This window comes from Salvelinus sp. IW2-2015, linkage group LG1 (assembly GCF_002910315.2).
Source record: "Salvelinus sp. IW2-2015 linkage group LG1, ASM291031v2, whole genome shotgun sequence".
Classification (NCBI taxonomy): Eukaryota; Metazoa; Chordata; class Actinopteri; order Salmoniformes; family Salmonidae; genus Salvelinus; species Salvelinus sp. IW2-2015.
The window spans coordinates 45,529,948-45,542,855 of NC_036838.1; the positions used below are offsets into that span (position 1 = coordinate 45,529,948).

The following is a 12,908-nucleotide window of genomic DNA, read 5'->3' on the forward strand; positions in this document are numbered from 1 at the left end:
CTTGGACACAATTGTAGTTGAGAGTCTGGTAAAACAAATGAAAACCAGATTCATGCTCGTTTCAAGTTTCAAGTCTGTTGCCGTTAAAATATGAACCTGCATGCTTCATGAAAAAGCCTAATAAAACTTGGAGCAGCTTTTAAAGTCATCTCTCAGTGTTTCACTTCCAAATGACGTGTGAGGCCCAGAGGTAAGGGAGAGATGGAGCTGGTCCTGTCTGAAGCCAGGTCTGGGAGAGATGGAGCTGGTCCTGTCTGAAGCCAGGTCTGGGAGAGATGGAGCTGGTCCTGTCTGAAAGCCAGGTCTGGGAGAGATGGAGCTGGTCCTGTCTGAAGCCAGGTAAGGGAGAGATGGACTGGTGCTGTCTGAAGCCAGGCTGGGAGAGTATGGAAGCTGGTGCTGTCTGAAGCCAGGGCTGGGAGAGATGGAGCTGGTCCTGTCTGAAGCGAGTCTGGAGAACTAGATATAAGCTATAGGTAGGCAATACTCCAGAGGAAACTATTGATTGCAATGGAAACCCTTCACGCTGACGAAGATCTGCAGACAATCATCACCAGTGCAGGGCAGCCAGCTTGAAGGGACCGGTTCTGGGGGAGAGGAAGGTGGAGGAAAGGGGGGGATGAGAGGAGGAGGGGGGATACTCACAGCTTGTTGAGGCTGTCCAGTCCAGAGAAGGCCCCATTGGTGTCCTCTATTGTGCCTGAGATGTCGTTATGTCCAGCTCCCTGTAGGAGAGAGAAAAGGATAAGAGAGATAGAGGAGGAGAGCAGAACAGGCTGCCAGAGCTGGAGCACTGTGTAGCCTTGGCAGAGATGGGGCTGGAAGTCACGGGTTACCCCTCCACCCCTCCTGCACCTGTCTAAAGAGCAAGCCTCTCTGCTGATCTGCTCTGCCAGCCAAGCACATTCTTTCCTTTGTGAGAAGGAGCGGGGTGAAGGCACACAGCCCAACACAGGGATACACATGTATAATTCATAACAGTATGGAGGGGTTGGCGGGCACACATTGTCTTAAGATTTAGACAGTCAGTGGGCATGGCCTGGTCTGGCCAGGCAGTGTGGTGGCAGGTATGTCAGTCCCAGCACAGTCTCAAAGCCTAATGAGTGAAAACCTTATCCATGCCAAGCCAGAATGAGACTCAATAAAATAAAACATTTCACTTTGAGTCTGCCAGGAAGTTTCTCAACGCATGTTGAATGCAGTGGAGACTGCTGAGGGAGGACGGCTCATAATAATGGCAGGAACAGCGCTAACGGAACGGCATCAAACATGGAAACCATGTGCTTGTTACCATTCCACTGACTCCGCTCCAGCCATTACCACAAACCCGTCCTCCCAAATGAAGGTACCACCAACCTGTGGTTGAACGCAATTAATTAGCTTTTCTGACACACTACTTCTAACTCGGGGGGTTTTCTACATCAAAATGCAGCTTAGGTGGTGGGCGTAGTGGAAACCTTCTGCTTTTTTAAAGGCAAATTTCCTGCAATTATACACATTTTGCCATGAGGCTAAGAGAAAAATGTGCAGTTTTAAAGCAAATTTCCTGCTCTTCTACACATTTTGCTATGACTTAGGCTATCGGAGTGACTCAAACATCTAAAATATTTTTTACATACTTTATATTAACTTTAAAACTGAAAACCTTTTCCCATCCTGAACCCCCCACCCCCCCAGAAAAGGCGTCACGAAAAACACTTTGGTAGCCCACCAAAGACTTTTCTATGCAGAGAAAACCCTGTAACTGTTGAAGTCATCTGGGCAAAGGAAACATTTGAATAATAATTCCCCTACCCCCCTCAGTCCTTCCCTCAACCCCTTTGGTTCCTTTTGGTTACTTTGCCTCCATGGCCGGACTCAGCTGCCAATTCCCTATTCTTTCTGGCTGGCTGAGTGTGAATGGCCGTTGCCTTGTTAATGTAGGCAGTGGCTGCCCAATTAAAGCTGCCTCAGCTCCCTTACTGCTTGGGCCCACGCCTACCCAGCGCTTCACTGATTAGATTAGACCTGCCTCAGAGAGAAAGAAGGGAGGAAAGAGAGGAAGGGGTGAGCATAAAAGGGAAAAGTAAAAAATTAAATTAGAAAGCAAAGAGAGGTAACGGGAGAGCGGAAAACAAAGCAAAGAAGAAAGAAAGAAAAGGCCAAGAAAGAAAGAGCGGGTGAGAGGGGAGCCAAACAGAGGGCCTATCCACACAGCTGAACCCCCTCCCCCCAGCCCAGCGCTCCCCCTGTGCCAGCAGAGAAAGGCCTATATACGCCTTGGCTTGTCACCCCCCTGTGAGAAAGGCCTCGTCTCCAAAGCAAAGGTCTGACTCTTTTCTCTGGCTCTCTGGGAAGATCCTGGGCCAAAAAGACATTAGCAGAAGGACCCACCCCCCAGCCTCCCTCTTCCTCTCTTTCTTCCTGTTCAAGGTGTGTGCATAAGGGTGTGAGGGGGAGAAGTCTCCCATACTGCTTTTCCCTGCTCCGTTTAAAAAGGCAAAGAATCTACAGGGAGGCAGAGGACAGGGAACACATGTGCATCCAAAATCGATGGGAATCAACGACCGAAAAGAGGGAAGACGAGAACATACGCACCAGAATAAAAGTTCTCACAGAATGAAAACATGACAATAGTGACACATGCACACCTCAAACAGATACACGTGAATATGCAGGAATAGAAACTAGATCTGTTTAAAAGCAATGGTCAGAGAAGTAAACAGCTAACTCCATGTTGTAACTGGCCCCAGAAGGGATTAATAAAGCCTTATTGAATATTGAATGCACATGAATAAACTGAATTGTTCTTAAAGGCCAAGTGCAGTCAAAATTCTGTTTTCCTATGTTTTATATCATTTTGTACAACAACTGATGAAACTAACACTGTAAAAGTGTGAAAACATTTGATCAGTGTTATTTCCTGATAGATGCTGGTTTAAAATACAAATCTACACAGGAACTTCTAATCAGCAAGTTTGCATGGGTGGGAGTTTAGGCTTTCCATGGTAAATTGGTTAATAGACAAAGAGTTCCAAACCTCTCTGCCAATAATACCTAGTATACAGTATTCCCCTCCCCATTCAGACCACTTCCAGACAGTCTTAGCTAAATTCTTGCTTGAGATATATATTTTTTGCTAAAGGCAATGTTTTGACAATTGTAATGGCAATCTATTACAGTAAGGTACTTAACTGTTAACCAGAAATGGTTTGATATTGAAATAAAAACAGCTGCATTGGACCTTTAAACTAGTAACAGGATGAGTCTACAGTGTGGAACCATAGTTGTGTGTGCTCTAGGTGCGTTCAGAAGGACTTACAGGAGGCGCACGGCCTTGAGGCCTCTGAAGGCCCCCTCAGTGATGTGGCTGATGGAGTTGTGCCCCAGACGGAGGGTGTGGAGGTCCCCCAGCACCGCCAGACTACCCTCATCCAGACGACTCAGGTTGTTATGGGACAGACTCCTACAGGAGGAAATGAAAAATAAATACATGCAGTGTCAGGCATGGACCAGATGGAAAAGATGGCACAGCACTAAGGTAACCTAACGTCATTATTCTCTATTTTATATGGCCTTATTCAATGTCTTCTTGCCTTTGGATAGATGCTGTATTTTTCCACTGTGGCGTTGGCTAAATATCTGTTCATCCACAGCAGTTTCCTATCATGCTTGATAAGGAGTCAAGACACAAACCATTTACAAATTGTGTAAATTTCCAGTTGGACACTTCTCTGAAGTCTTTCCTAGAGTTATGGTCTTGTTTAAGTAGGTACACTGTGCGTCAGTGGTGATAAATATGTCTTCTTTATCAGCACACATGGTCAAATGGTCTGTTGTGTGAGTGTCTGGGCTGTGCCTCTCTGAAGGGGTCTAGTGTGGTCATGTGTGGCCACTGGCCAGTCTCTGTGATGCCCCGTCAGGCAGGCTGCCGTCTCATCCAAAATGTAATAACAGGCAGGTCAGAAAGACAGCCACTCTTCTACACCTGAGAGCTAACCAAGCCACTATCCCACTGATATCACAGTCACCATGGACACACTCATAAAAATCATAGAAACCCAGACTCGCACTGAGTTGCAACACAGATGCAGAGCAATCTGTCTCTCTCACACACAGTACCCAGACAGGCAGCCATGTGGTTAGCGACGCCTGAGCAGAGCTGAGCTCTACATTAGTGTAAACAGAGTCTCTCTCCTTCACTAGACAGGGAGATCCCGCTGCAATTACCACAGTATCCCTACCAACAGTATCCCTACACTCTCTACCAACCTGACAGAGATGTGAATACACACTCTTGCGTGGGCTTAAGTACTGTCAATCTTACCGCTCATTATGGGATAAACAGGCTTATAGTGAGAGGAGCGGTATTGGAGCGGTGTGGTGTTGAGCCATGTAGCTGTCATGATGGTACGGAGAGGGGCAGAGCGGGGAACAGATTCAGGGTTATGTTCTTAGGGTTGTGATTGGGGATCAACAAGAAGAGACAGGGGGTTTGAAGTTGGAGGCATGGGTAAGACTTTGGGGTCCATATCTGGACGCTGAATAGGAGATTCATATTTTTGTTTGTTTCTCAGGGGTTGGGGATGAGGCAGGAATTGGTGCTCTATTTTCAAGGGTTGGGAGGGTTTTGGTGCTTTGGTTTACAGGGGTTGGGAGGTTTCTGATGTGCTACTCACAGTTCTCGTAGCCTCTGGCAGAACCTCCAGCCATCTGGGTTGAGGTGGGAGATGGAGTTGTAGCTGAGGAAGAGCTGCAGAAGAGAAGACAGGCCATACATGGAGCCACTGTTCACCTCCCTCAGGCTGTTATAGTCCAGGTGACTGCAGGGGAGGAGGTCACAAACAGGTTCAGGCTAGGCATCATGGGTAATGTAGTTTGGTATGACAGGATATTGGACATTACATGTAGTCCAATTGTGGTTCATAGTTTAGCTCAATGTTAATGGACAATTATAGAGCATAGAGTTGCTTGTGAAACAATTGTTAAGAGCGGAAAGTAATACGAGCGGAGTAGGAGAAAGTGATCCTAACAACAGTTGAGGACAGCCAGTCCTCAAGGCCAGGCAGGGAGTTGGGAGCGGTATGTTTCTGTAACTCACAGCACTTTTATCTTGGCCAGGCCCCAGAAGGCTCCGTCGGTGAGCTTACTAATGTTGTTCCTCTGCAGCTTGAGGACCTCCAGACTGGCCAGGCCCTGGAAGGTCAGCCCCTCCACCTGCCGCACACGGTTCCTGTTCAGCTCACTGGAGGACAGGACAACACAACCCAGCAAGGAGTTAGAGAGAGATGCAATGATGATGATAAGAGATAGAGATGATAGAAAGAGAAGTATGGTCCTACAGGAAAACCCTGTAAAGTAATACTGTAACACACATCTTAGCAGCACCACTCAGCCCCACAAAAACATAAGTGGCATTACACGGTGATATCTATTCCCCCTGAAGCCAGGGATGTGTACTCCCAATGGCTGAGGTGAGGTTTGGGTTACAGAACAGGGTCCAGTTCTGACCTGGGCATCGCACCACGTGATCACAAACCTTCAGTAATCATGCTAGGGTTAACTAAAGGACCCATCTCTTCCACTACATTCAAACAGCACTGGATTGCAGCCACACATGCTTTGAAGGGCAGGGCATCTGCATTCACTTCTGAAACCGAGAAGGCTACTTCTGTCCGGCACATACTGTATACAGCCAACCGCTTATACACATCTAGATGTGTAAAAGAGACTAATGTTGTTCCTCTGCAGCTTGAGGACCTCCAGACTGGCCAGGCCCTGGAAGGTCAGCCCCTCCACCTGCCGCACACGGTTCCTGTTCAGCTCACTGGAGGACAGGACAACACCTGTCTCTTATACACATCTAGATGTGTATAAGAGACAGCCTCCAGACTGGCCAGGCCCTGGAAGGTCAGCCCCTCCACCTGCCGCACACGGTTCCTGTTCAGCTCACTGTAGGACCTGTCTCTTATACACATCTAGATGTGTATAAGAGACAGCTATCATTACATGCGTCTTTACTCCCCAGAGTGGGAGTGTTGAGGTAAGGATGGGTCTGCCCTAGCCCCATGCTGCAGGGGACGGGGAAGACAATGACAGAGAGCATGGCTCAGAGAGGACAGAGGCCATAACTCAGCCATGGTATTGGTCTGATGTTTACTAATGCTGCTACACTCTCCTCAATAAATGGGACGGTGTCAAAGGAGTCAGCCTCTTTAGGTTTTGTCTAACTTCCCAAAGTTATTTTCCCTCTAACATCGGTGGGGTCATGGACTATGGGTACTGTACACTGTGTCTTTAACTGGCCACGGGTCAATTTGGTTGTTTCTCTAACAATGGTTGAGGATAGGCTAGGAGGTGAGTAGAGAGACTTAACAAACATGTGCCTAAGTGAGCTGAGAGGTGTCTGGAAGTGGTATGAAACAGTACTCACAGTTGGGTCAGCTTGGGGAGTTGGAAGCTTTTGACAGGGACCTGGGAGATGCGGTTCCGACTCAGTCTGAGAACCTGGAGGGACGAAGAGAGCTGGTCCAGAGCACCGGCCTCCAGGAGATGGATCTTGTTGTTACTCAGGTACCTGGAAGACAGCATAGCACACTGTCATGGATCCAAGACATACATTGATAACATTGGTACAACATTTACAATTAGATGAGAAATGTAGGAAGAATGTTTGACAGAAGAAATGGGATGATCTTACAGGTCTTTGATCTGGAGGCCTGCGGGGAAACCTTGACCTCTGACCTCTGTGATGTCGTTACTGCTCAGGTCCAGTGTTTCCATGGAGACCAGGTCTCTCATCCGCCTTCCATCGATGGCACGGATCTTATTATTGTGTCTGAAAATAAACAACCACAACCGCTGTTAGAAAACTTCAGGGGCAAATATGAAGGAAAACCTGAAGAGAGAAACAGGAGAAGAACACAGCTCCTAGTCTTTAGATGCTTGTTTTAGAAGCAGCAGTAAAGCAAACACACTCTTCTTTTCCAAACCTACTCAGGAACAAAGAGAGAGTACAGTGCCAAGTATCACTGCTTCAGGAGCATGTCCTCCAGACATGACGCTTGGCATTCAGGCCAAATAGTTCAATCTTGATTTAATCAGACCAGATAATCTTGGTCACCTCCCTGACCAAGTGGCCTCCCTCCCCCGATTGCTCAGTTTGGCCGGGCGGCCTGCTCTAGGAAGAGTCTTGATGGTTCCAAACTTCTTCCATTTAAAAATTGAGGCCACTGTGTTCTTGGGGACCTTCAATGTTGCAGAAATGTTTTGGTACCCTTCTCCAGATCTGTGCCTCAACACAATCCTGTCTCGGAGATCTACGGACAACTCCTTCAACCTAATGGCTTGGTTTTTGCTCTGTCAACTGTGGGACCTTATATAGACAGGTGTGTTCCTTTCCAAATCATGTCCAATCAATTACATTTAACACAGGTGGACTCCAATCACGTTGTAGAAACATCAAGGATGGATCAATGGAAACAGGATGCACCTAAGTCAATTTCAAGTCTCATAGCAAAGGGTCTGAATACTTTTGTAAATAATTGTTTTAATTTTTTATAAATTTGCAGTCTCTAAAACCCTGTTTTCGCTTTGTTATTATGGGGTATTTTTGTGTATATTGATGAGGAACAAAATGTATTTAATCAATTTTAGAATAAGGCTGTAATGTAACAAAATGTGGAAAAAGTCGACGGGTCTGAATACTTTGAATGCACTGTATTTACCCCCCAAAAATGAAATGCTAATTAGCTGCTAATGTGGCTATCAAAGAACTACAAATGTCATGATGATCTGGATGAGACTGCCGAATCGAGGCAAAGGTAAGAATCCCTGGATTAACCATCTAATGTTAGCTAAATGTAGTAATGAATAAATTGACAACTCTGTGAACTCTTGTGCAAGTTTTAAATTGACACAATACCTGTTAGCAAAGGTGTCTGCTAAACATGATGTGCAGGAGCTTGCAGGGATTTGTCATTTTACATGTTTACTTCAATGCTAATTATCATTTTTGAATCAGAGTGAATTGAGCCGAATATATTTAGAAGTCACCTTGTCCGAGAAAGATTTACATGGTTATCAAAACGTCACACCAGGGTAAGCCGACATGAAACACAGCCCTACGACACCGCCACTGTGGGACTCTATTGGTGATAATTGCAACCGACTACTTCCAAATCAAATGGAGAACGACTTGGCTAGATGAAAGGACTTATATTGTCTAACTCTGACCCCCCTGACAGTCCAGTTAACCATGGAGTAAGAGGCCTCAGAAAGAAGTTTTTACAAAGCACATTTTTATTTTGGCCTGCTCTCTGCAGGAATGGTGGGTCACAGTCTCTCTCCACATCTGTGATTTATTTTGGTGTTGGCTGGGAGAGATGGGAGCGATCCACTTCAGGGCTGCAGCCTGACAGACGGATGGACAGAGCTGCACAGGAATCTCAGTCACTTCCCTGTTTACCTATACCCAGCACAGGGCCAACACACACACACGCATATCGACACCCACAGACGTATAGAGGCCTAGACATACACAAACACGTGCACAGACAGATACAAACAGACAAATCCACACTGACCGGACACAGACCCAGACTTCCTTTTGGTTGACCAAATGGTCAACTCCTCAGCCTGCCAGCGTGTGTACGTCTGTCTGTCAGCGCGGCCGTCTGTATGTGTGTGTGTGTGTGTGGGGAGGAAGGCGGAGCTAGTGAAGGCCAGTGTTATCCGAGCAGGGATGAAAACCATACCGCAGCCATGGTAGCACTTCCCTGACACTCCGGCTAGTGTTACAAAACACTTACCCTGCCCTCACCCCCCCATTGGACATTTATCCTTGTTAGTTATAAAATATGTATATTTGTTATTACTGTTTCATTCATGTCTCACTCCCCCTGCTGCTCCCCCTATGGACATTTTACCCCCCCAAGTCTCTTCATTAATTGAAGATAACATTACATTTGATTTTAAATCAAGTCCATGAGTAAAACAAAGTCAACACAAGGAACCTAATTTAGAGTCGACTCCCAGACCCAGCCTGAAACCTCTGGTGTCTCCAGACAGGTGTTTCACCAGTCAAACTGCAGCAAAACAAGGTTCAGCCCCCCCCCCCCCCCCCCACACACACACACACACACACAGATGGTGAAATAAGACTGTGTAGGGCGTTTACCCTAGGCCATTCGTGGGGGGGGGGGGGGGGTCTCCCACTGCAGTCCAGAGCCCACCTGAATAAACAGTGGTGTAAAGAGTAAAGGATGAGCCTCAGCCAGGCCCTGCCCCTCCCTCCCTCCCTGACCCTACAGGAAGCTCCCGGGGAGCAGCAGCAGAGAGGAGGGAGACTGTCTGACGGGGAGAACTCAAGCTCTACTGATCAGGGAGGGAGGGAGGGGATGAGGAGGGATAGGGATTAGGGGTCAAACAGCTGCTGACCCTTGCTGGGAAGAACTAGGCAGAGTTGTCTGAAACAGGAGGGGAGGCTCTCTCTCTCGCGGTCTCTCAGATGCTGACCACAACAGTTGAGCTCTCCCTCTCTTCTCCCTCTTCTTCCTAGTCCAGTTCCTCATTCTCTCGCTTCTCTTGCCCATCCTCCCACGGCCAGAATAGTCCAGCTGTGTGACAACCAGAGGAGGTGTGAGACGAGAGGTGGTGACGGGGTAGGGTGGATGCAGACAATAGGTTCATTTATAAAGCGCTGGCTTTCCCCCCTCTCTTTATATTTTGAGTCCTTTAGCAGACGCTCTTATCCAGACAACTTACATTTTCGTACTGGTCCCCCATGGCAATCGAACCCACAATTCTGGCCGTTGCAAGCGCCATACTCTACCAACTGAGACACACAGGATCTTTGACGCTGGGGGTACATCCAACAGATCCCTTCATTCCAAATTTCATCAACCCATTTAGCCATTTGATTTTCCTACAGTCAGTTTTGACACCTTGATGTTGAGGGTGTTGATAATAAAAAGAGTTAACACTACTGCCCAGGTTAAAGAACAGTTATTTTAAATCATATCGCCCCATTAACCATCATGTGATTTTCATGGAGTTCTTTTGACACCTCTCTGATGTGGGAAGGGTGGATGCCTGACAATGGAAAAGTCTCACTCTCCCCTGGCCCATGTGATCTTATTGGGGTTTGGTGGCCTGCAGTGACATTGGAGCATGGGAGCCATGCTACATTCTGGGAGAGCAGGATGACAGGTTCATTATGGGAGTGTGCTAGCCCCAGGGTGGGAGCTGATCTGACTAGCTGATCTGAGAGCAGTGATTAATCCAAGCCAAAGCCCCGCGGCCACACAGACTAGCTGGTTGGGCCGCTTTGATTGGCTTATCAGCCTGATGAACTCCACAAGTGAGAGGATCAAAAGATCCTCAGGGTGTGTGGGATAGAGAACGATTGAGAGAGAGCGAGAGAAAACAAGAGTCTGGTCTGGCACCATGCTTCAATGTCACCATACGCTGCCTCAGAAACAACAGTCTGTTGGAGAGGCAGGGAGTAGACAGCACAGGCCGGGAATGGTGACGAACAACCCTCTGTTCTAACACCCTCTCTCTCCCCTCTCCGCTCTCCCTGCAGCTACAGTCTCACACAGCACCGGCGAGGAATTCAGACTGCACTGCCATCCAGCCAGATCTGCAATGGCAAACAGAGCACAAGTGTGGGGGGGGGGGGGGGTTACTCGTGGGCAAACTGAGCTCCAGTACTCCCCCTTTGTGTCGGTAACGGTGATGTCATCCTGAGCCAGCCCTCTTCCCATCCACCACGCCTCCCAGTCACCTTTTTACAGTAAGCCCTGTGAGTGACAGCTCCAGCTGCAGGTTCAAATGCTTTCAGCTGTGCAGCTTTGGAAAGATATGCATCTTCCCATCATGCACTGAGCTTCCCGTAGCAACAGGCTTAGAATCAGGCCAAAAAAAGAAGCGAGTAGAGCTACACACAGCCTGCTGAACTAGCGTTCATTTCAAACACCTAACTATAAACCTTGGCTTTACAGTGACCTAGAATCAGGCAGACTACTGTTCGAGGCAATGAAAACACTCAAAATCAACCTCCAACATATCCTAATGTTGGACATGAGTTTCAGACATTGTCATAAGTCAGATGTTAATCAGATGACTGAGTTACAGTGAGCACACTACACAGCTTATTTGAGGGTCTGATGAGTGACACACAGGGAGAGGCAGGGATGACTATTACAAAGACTGAAAGTGATACACAGTGATGGTGCATTTTACAGGAATCTGCTGTGTACCGTTACTACCACAGAAGTGACAGAATGAAAGTGGGTGTTAGAGGTGTAATACAAACACACAGACATGCTGCAAACTGTCTTTAACATTAACTGTTGAGACAGAGTCAGAGGGCTTTCTCTTGTTTCAGGATGAGTGAGAAGATAGTGGGGATGTGCATCTTTCACTTTCAAGACGATTCGATGCATGGGCTCCGATACAGGAACGATACGTTTTAGTTTGAAACAATTCAGTACGATTCGTTAGAGAATATTTGTAGCCATTTTTTTAAATATATATATACACATCTTCAGTAGACTTGTGCAATATGTTACAAGATAAATAATGATTTTACATTATGAAGCTTACTGTAGTCCCCAGAACAGGGTTTGTTTGTAAATAGCACAACTGGAGAAATTGGGAGCAGAAGAGTCCAGCTGTGTATTGACAGGGGTGCTGTTTTATATTGAGTTGTGTTTTTTTGCTTCAATAGAGTGATCAGGGACGTGCAACTAGTTTTCCTTCTCCTGTAACTACTCCCCGGGTCGTAGTTGTAAATGAGAACGTGTTCTCAGTAAACGTACCTGGTAAAATAAGGGTTAAATAAAAAATAAAGTCAAAGTGGAATTATGTTTTTAGAAATTAATTAAAAATGAAAAGCTAAAATGTCTTGGGTCAATAAATATTCAACCCCTTTGTTATGGTAAGCCTAAATAAGTTCAGGAGTTAAGATTTGCTTAACAAGTCATATAACAACTTACAATTATCTGTAAGGTCCCTCAGTCGAGTAGTGAATTTCAAGTACACATTCAACCACAAAGACCAGGGAGGTTTTCCAACGCCTCACAAAGACCAGGGAGGTTTTCCAACGCCTCACAAAGACCAGGGAGGTTTTCCAACGCCTCACAAAGAGACCAGGGAGGTTTTCCAACGCCTCACAAAGACCAGGGAGGTTTTCCAACGCCTCACAAAGACCAGGGAGGTTTTCCAACGCCTCACAAAGACCAAGGAGGTTTTCCAACGCCTCACAAAGACCACGGAGGTTTTCCAACGCCTCACAAAGACCACGGAGGTTTTCCAACGCCTCACAAAGACCACGGAGGTTTTCCAACGCCTCACAAAGACAGGTACCTATTGATAGCTTAAACAAAATAAAAATAAGACATTGAATATCCCTTTGAGCATGGTGAAGTTATTAATTACACTTTGGATGGTGTATCAATACACCCAGTCACTACAGTTTTTTAAAGAATAATGTGCCAATATTGGGTAGACGTACCCAGAAAGACTCACAGCTGTGACTGCTGCCAAAGGTGATTCTAAATTGTATTGACTCAGGGGTGTGAATACTTTCGGTTATAAGAAATGATAGATACATTTCGCAAAAATATTTAGAGAAATTAGATATCTGTATTTCATTTTCAAAAGATGTGCAAATTCTAAAATTTCTAAAACACGTTTTTCCTTTGCCATTATGGGGTATTGTGTGTAAATAGGTGTGAGGAAACAAACATTTAATACATTTTGATTTCAGGCTGTATCACAACAAAATGTGGAATAAGTCAAGGGGTAAAAATACTTTTAGCATTTGAATGCTGAAGGTGCCACGGAGATGTACATGATCAAGAACAAGCAGTCTACCTCGTGTTGGTCAGCATGTGAAGCTGGGCACAGTAGGCAATTTCACTAGG

General features: G+C 46.3%; 1 pseudogene; it reads right to left on the bottom strand.

Annotated features, from left to right (window-relative positions):
* The window catches only part of LOC111968487 (leucine-rich repeats and immunoglobulin-like domains protein 1), a 40,406-nt pseudogene that overhangs the window by 9,911 nt on the left and 17,587 nt on the right, over window positions 1–12,908 (bottom strand).